This window comes from Zingiber officinale, chromosome 7B (genome assembly GCF_018446385.1).
Source record: "Zingiber officinale cultivar Zhangliang chromosome 7B, Zo_v1.1, whole genome shotgun sequence".
In the NCBI taxonomy this organism is placed as follows: Eukaryota; Viridiplantae; Streptophyta; class Magnoliopsida; order Zingiberales; family Zingiberaceae; genus Zingiber; species Zingiber officinale.
In genome coordinates, this window is record NC_055999.1 from 107,301,400 (window position 1) to 107,307,493 (window position 6,094).

Sequence of the window (6,094 nt, forward strand, 5' to 3'; positions counted from 1 at the left end):
ATTTATGTCTCCCATTGTGCAGCCTCATATTGAAGCAGAAAATTTTCAACTAGACCCAGAGTTAATTTTCATGATACAAGGTCACAAATTTGGAGGAGAAGTATCAGAAAGTCCTTATCTACTCCTTGAGATATTTCTAGAGCTTTGTGATATGGTGAATTGTGAAGGAGTGTTAGCAGATGCAGTTCGGTTGATGGCATTTCCTTTTAGTATCAAGGATAAAGCAAGGACTTGGTTATATTCTCTCCATCCTCAAAGCATCACAAGTTGGGAACAATTGGAGAAGCAATTTTTGAATCATTTTTTCCCTCCAAGTAGAACAATTTACATGAGGAATTGCATCATAAATTTTGCTCAAGTATATGGGGAATCATTATTTGAAGCATGGGAAAGATTTAAGAGTCTTCAAAGACAGTGTCCTCATCATGGTTTGAAAAAATGGCTGACCTTGCACATATTCTATAGGGGAATTTCTTTCTCAAATAAGTGTTTGCTAGATTCTTCGGCTGGAGGTTCTTTCATTGACAAAAGTGTAGACGAAGCATATACATTGATTGATCAAGTAGCATTGAACCTCCATGAATGGTCAAGCAAAACTTGGATGGAATCTCCCTCAGAAATTCAAGAAATATAAGTCATATATACAAGAGAGCCTGTCAAACAAAATACAATTCAACCATCCAAGAGTTTTGAAATCCACAAGTCACTGAATGAGGAGTTCAAACATTTGGGAGTAAAGATTGATAGCATTGTTTCAAAATGATTCAAACAAGATCCCCCTCCTACACATACAGTGTCTAGTGAACAGTGTAATAATTTTAAGTTGAAAAGTGGCAAGAATCATGAAGAACTACTGAAGAAGGATTTGTTTAGAATTGAGGAGAAGAACAATAGAAGACCTCAAGAACTCAGTTTCATTACTCTAGGAAGTTCCCAAAGGCCACAAGTATCTTTTCCTCAACGATTGATCACACCTACACTAGATAAGCAAGTTGGACCTCCTCCGTAAGCTCAAAGAGAAAATGGAGGAAAAGGAAGTACCTTTCCCAAGACCTTCACTAAAGGTTCCTTTTCCACAAAGGCTAGTGAGGGTCAATGAAAACGAAGACTTTGGCAAATTCTATGACACTAATATGGTTGAGTATAGATTTCTGGATGTATATGAAGATGAGGACTCTTCAGATGAGGATTGTGATGATAATGCAGTGGATAACAAGTTTTCAAATCTACCTTCTGGGGTTACAGGGTGTTATGATGAAATTGAATTTTCAGATGATGAATGTGATGTGGTAGATCAACTTAAAACTGCAAATGAAGTTAGTGATCCTCCTATAGATGATTCTCCCACTGAGGATATTGATGTTGGTTTATTTTTTGATGCTTGTGTTGATGATGATGTTATGAAAGGAAGTGTAGGGAGTTGTGTTGTGCAAGCAGCATCTCAAGAATCATCTCCTTTATCCACACAACCTTCTGAGATTATGAGAGTTGCAAGGATTGAACATATTGTGGACCAATGTGTAGGGACTTGTACAATAGAAGCAAAGCCCCAAGAATCACCACTTTTAGAGGCACCACTACTTGAGCTAGAGCTAGAGTCAATACAAGATTCAGAAGTCACATCCACATGTTTAGAACTTTCAGGTATCTCTCAGCAAAGCAAGGTTAGTATCCTTTGTGGTCTTTTGAAAAATTTCATAGATGTACCAATAGTAGATTTTGTTGGATGTGATTAAATTTGTGATACATACTCAGTTCATCTTAATAAGGTTCTAGTTCTATCTAATATAGCATGCTTGTGAGAGGTATGTTTTTCTTTTGGATGTGCAGATTTTCATAGGGCCTATAATTGGAAGCTCAATCTGAACCGTCTTTGATCTCCTGAAAAAATTTCCAAGAAGACGAAGATGGAGAGAGTGATTCTTCACTTTTTGATGAAAGCTCCCTCCATAATAAGAGCCCTTGGTAAGAGGGTGATGAAATATCTTACCCCTCCAAGAGCGAGATTTCGATAAATTTAATGAGGTGGTCGAGCTAATGACCTTAAACAAGCGCTTCTTGGGAGGCAACCCAAGTTCAATCTTATTTTCATTCATATTTTTAGTTCCTTTCAAGTTTCATTTCTTTCCTCATAATAAGCATGTATCCTCTACTTAATTTTTGTTGTCAATTTTATTTTATAGGACTCAAAGATTGGGAGAAGTGCAATTACTTGATGGAGAAGTTAATGACATGGGCATTTGGCACACATCATTTGGTAACTTCTCTTACTTTTAATCTCCTCCACATTGTTTTTAGTTTTCATTGTGGCAATGAAAAGTTTAAGTCTGGGGGGATGCATTAGATGCATTTGGTTTAGTTTAGTTTTTTCTTATTTCTTTTGCATAATAAATTTTTCCTAGTTGCATCATTCATCACATCATGATTGTTTATTCCTTAATGCAAAATACTAGCACATTTCATCTAGATATTTATTTTGTGTGATTTGGTATGCTAGTATGCCTATTGATCTTTATTTTCCTACCCATAGTAGCATGAAGTGAGCATTGTTATTACTAGAAGAATATGAATGTTGGCCTAGTTTTAAGATCTTTTCACATTATGCTTGACTTTGATGGTAGATATTTTTGAAAATAGTCATGATTCATAGAACTGGACTAGTATTCTTGCTTCTATAGTGACCTCTCAACTACATTTTGGTTATTGGATAAACTCAGATCATGTAAGCTCATTTGGATAAATAAATCCAAAAAAAATTTGAAAGTTCGTTCAAGTTTGATACTTTGCAAACATTAAAAAAAAGAAAAATAAATAAGGGATAAAAAAATAGTTATCGTGAGTGGAAACTAGCAATTCACCCCTTTGAGATCGAGTTAGGTTACTGGGGAAATGAATGTTATGTTTCTCTTGATACTGAGTATTCCTTTGAGACCTTGTGTAGACGATGCATAGTATTTTTTTATAGGAACGAACCTTGCGTGTGGCAGGTAAGTGCCTATCGTCAGAAGTTTGAGGAACACGGTTAAATGGAAAATTGACCAGGCTTAGAGATTGACACTTGAAAATTTTAAGCCACTTATTACACTGAGCACGAAGAACTTCTACTTAGGTCACACTCAAATAATTTTTGTATCATGCTCATCAATGAAAATATATGATAGGTTTATATTGATTCATTAGGAATTATTACATGTCATCTACACACATAAATTTAGATTGTGGGTTTTGCTTGAGGACAAGCAAAGGTTCAAGTCTGGGGGTGTGATGTGCGTAGATCTTATGATCATTTATACATGTTTTGACACACATTCACTTACTTTATTCACGTATATTCTATGCATATTCACCTCTCTTAGCATATATTTAGCATAAATACTCTTTTATTTGAATATCTGCTCTTTGTGTGTTTTCTTGTTGATAGGACGTGATTTGGAGCAGAAACAAAGCTTAAGTGGAGTCTAGAGCTTCCAAGGTGTCGTGTCCAGGCCGTGTGAAATTTCTACACTGCAGACTAAAACCAAAATGGCCATAACTTTCTGATTAGTTGGAGTTTTGGGTTGTTCTTTATACCGAATTGTAGATAACTTCAAGATCTACAACTTTGATGAAGACCTCGACTCAAGCATACCATGTTAAGATGTGATAAAATGATCTACAATTCCATACAGCCTTGATACATGACCATGTCAATTCGCACGACCGTGCGGTGTAACCAGAGTAGAAGGCACGACCATGGAAATTAGTACGGTTGTGCGGTGTAACCAGAGTAGAAGGAAGGCACGGTCGTGACAATTCGCACGGTCATACGGTGTAACCAGAGCAGAAGGAAGGCACGACCGTGGCAATTCGCACGACCGTGCGGTGTAACCAGAACAGAAGGAAGGCATGGTCGTGTCAATTCGCACGGCCTTGCCACTCAACCCAAAGGGAGGAGGTAGTTGGCCGTGTGAATCTCGCACGGCCGTGGCACGGGTCGTGCGGCGCCCGTGCCCTAACCTATATAAGGGTCAAGAACCCTATTCTTGGGGGCATCTTTGATTTTAGACTTCGTCCTTCTCCTTGGGAAAGGGTTCTCCCCTTCGGGGGAACCCCTAGAGCTTCATCCACCGCCATCCTTGACGTTCCATTCATCTCTAGAGCAAGGAGGCATCCCCAAGACATCGAAAACCTTGGCAAACATCTCTTCTTCCCCTTCTTCTCACATCAAGGGTTGTAAGTATGCTTTACTTTATGTTTTGGGGTTGTTCTTCCCTCACAATAGAGTAGATATCATATTCTAGGATTAGGAAGTATTTGTAATATGATGGAGATGTAGAACTATGTAGATTCGCCATATTTCTATTCAATGACTTGTTAATACCTTGTTCATGCTTGATGAATTGTGTGTGTGACATATTTATATTTCTTCGCATGATTTGTTGATTGATGTGGAGGATTATTAATCACTCAAAAGGGGATGTCCTAGAGCGTATTGACCAAGGTGCCCTAGTGATAGAGGTAACACTTTACGGACGTCTAGGACGTTCCCTTAAAAGGAGAAACAATCCCTTAGGAATTGCTGCTCTCGTAGAAAGAGTGATCTAGATCGTATACCCGAGGGGCCCTAGTGACAAGGGTATCCCATGCACGGACGTCTACGACATTCTCTTGAAAGGAGAGGCAATTCCTCCATAAGGAAGTAGGAAATCGTACCAAATCTCTATCCTTATCCTTATTGTTATTTACTAGATATGTATTCCTGTGATCTACCGAGGCACCCTTGTGACAGGGATTAACCGTTACAGAATTTCACAGGAATCGTTTATATTCGATACTTAGGGATATTGACCAATTTAACTTCCTGCAAGAGTATGGACATAGAGGATAGAAACTAAGCAATCTATATAATATCTCCTAGTATTATAATGAAACCGAAATCCTAGAATCCATCCCCCAAATCTCATTCCCTCCAAGATCAATTCTCTCTCTCCCCTCTCTCTTCATCTCAACCTTCTTTCCCTCTCTTTAATCACACTCGTTAGTTCGTAAGCATCAAAGCTAACTTTCGACCGTCTAGATAACTTACTTGGTGACATCTCTAGTGTCTAATCAACAGTCCCTATGGTAAAACAATCTTATATATTACTGATGACGAAACCGTATACTTGCGGTTCGTAACAACTCCTACTCCAAAATCCATGATCCTTGACCACATTATTGGGCAATTCACTATAATTCTTCTTTCCAAAACCTTCGAAATAAGCAATTCGTACAATGAGTAATATAAGATAGTAATAGCCTACTATCTTATTAAAACTAAATACAATGCAAGCAATATAAAATTATACCAACGGTAGATGAAAGCTGAAGCTCAGTCGACACTTGATTGAAGTAGTAGCTTGCTTGAAAATGAAGTGCAGAGTAGCAGTACAAGCAGCTTTGCACAGAGGTTAACTGGTGAATTTATTCGTTACTGAGCCTCAGACCTCGAGCTCTTTTTATAAAAATGGTCAACGTTTCATCGACCAATTCTTGGGTTCGGTCGATCGAACCCGCTCCCTTCCTTCTTCGCTGTGATCCGATCTTCAGGCAGTGTGACATTGAATGGTTCGATCGATCGATCCTTTTGTTTGGTCGACCGAACGTCGCTGCAAATGCTTGCATATAATGAACTATTACCTCAGTCTGAGCCTATCGCCACCGCATGTCTCGTATCTCTGCGTCCCTCCCGGCCATCGTCTGCTCCAATGACAATAGTCGAGTCTGTAAATCCTCATTTTCCTCCCGCAATTCTCATACCTCACTAGATGAGGAGGAGAAAGTAGGGTGACCCCTCATCCCTAGAGTTCTCATCCGCTCATACATAACTTTGGCCTAAGAGCCAAGGCCGTAGAAGGATGTCTTCTTCTTTCCACCGACAACATCATAATAAATATCATTAACTGCATCAATGGAAAGAGGTTGTGACCCCTCTCCCTCTACATTAGGCTGAGACGCCTCAGCAACCCTAGTGGTCATTGCTTCTTGTATCAAAATAATATTTTTAGTAATCTCCACATAAAGTGTACAATTATATTCATGAAATTTAATATTCTTATGTTAATTGCTGAGGAAC

General features: G+C 38.6%; 1 non-coding gene across 1 annotated transcript; it reads right to left on the bottom strand.

The window, feature by feature from the left end:
- Positions 1-326: 326 nt before the first annotated feature.
- LOC122007472 lies at positions 327-432 on the bottom strand. Its single transcript, XR_006118966.1, has one exon. It is a non-coding gene; the product is annotated as a small nucleolar RNA R71 (small nucleolar RNA).
- Between the last annotated feature and the right edge of the window lie 5,662 nt (positions 433-6,094).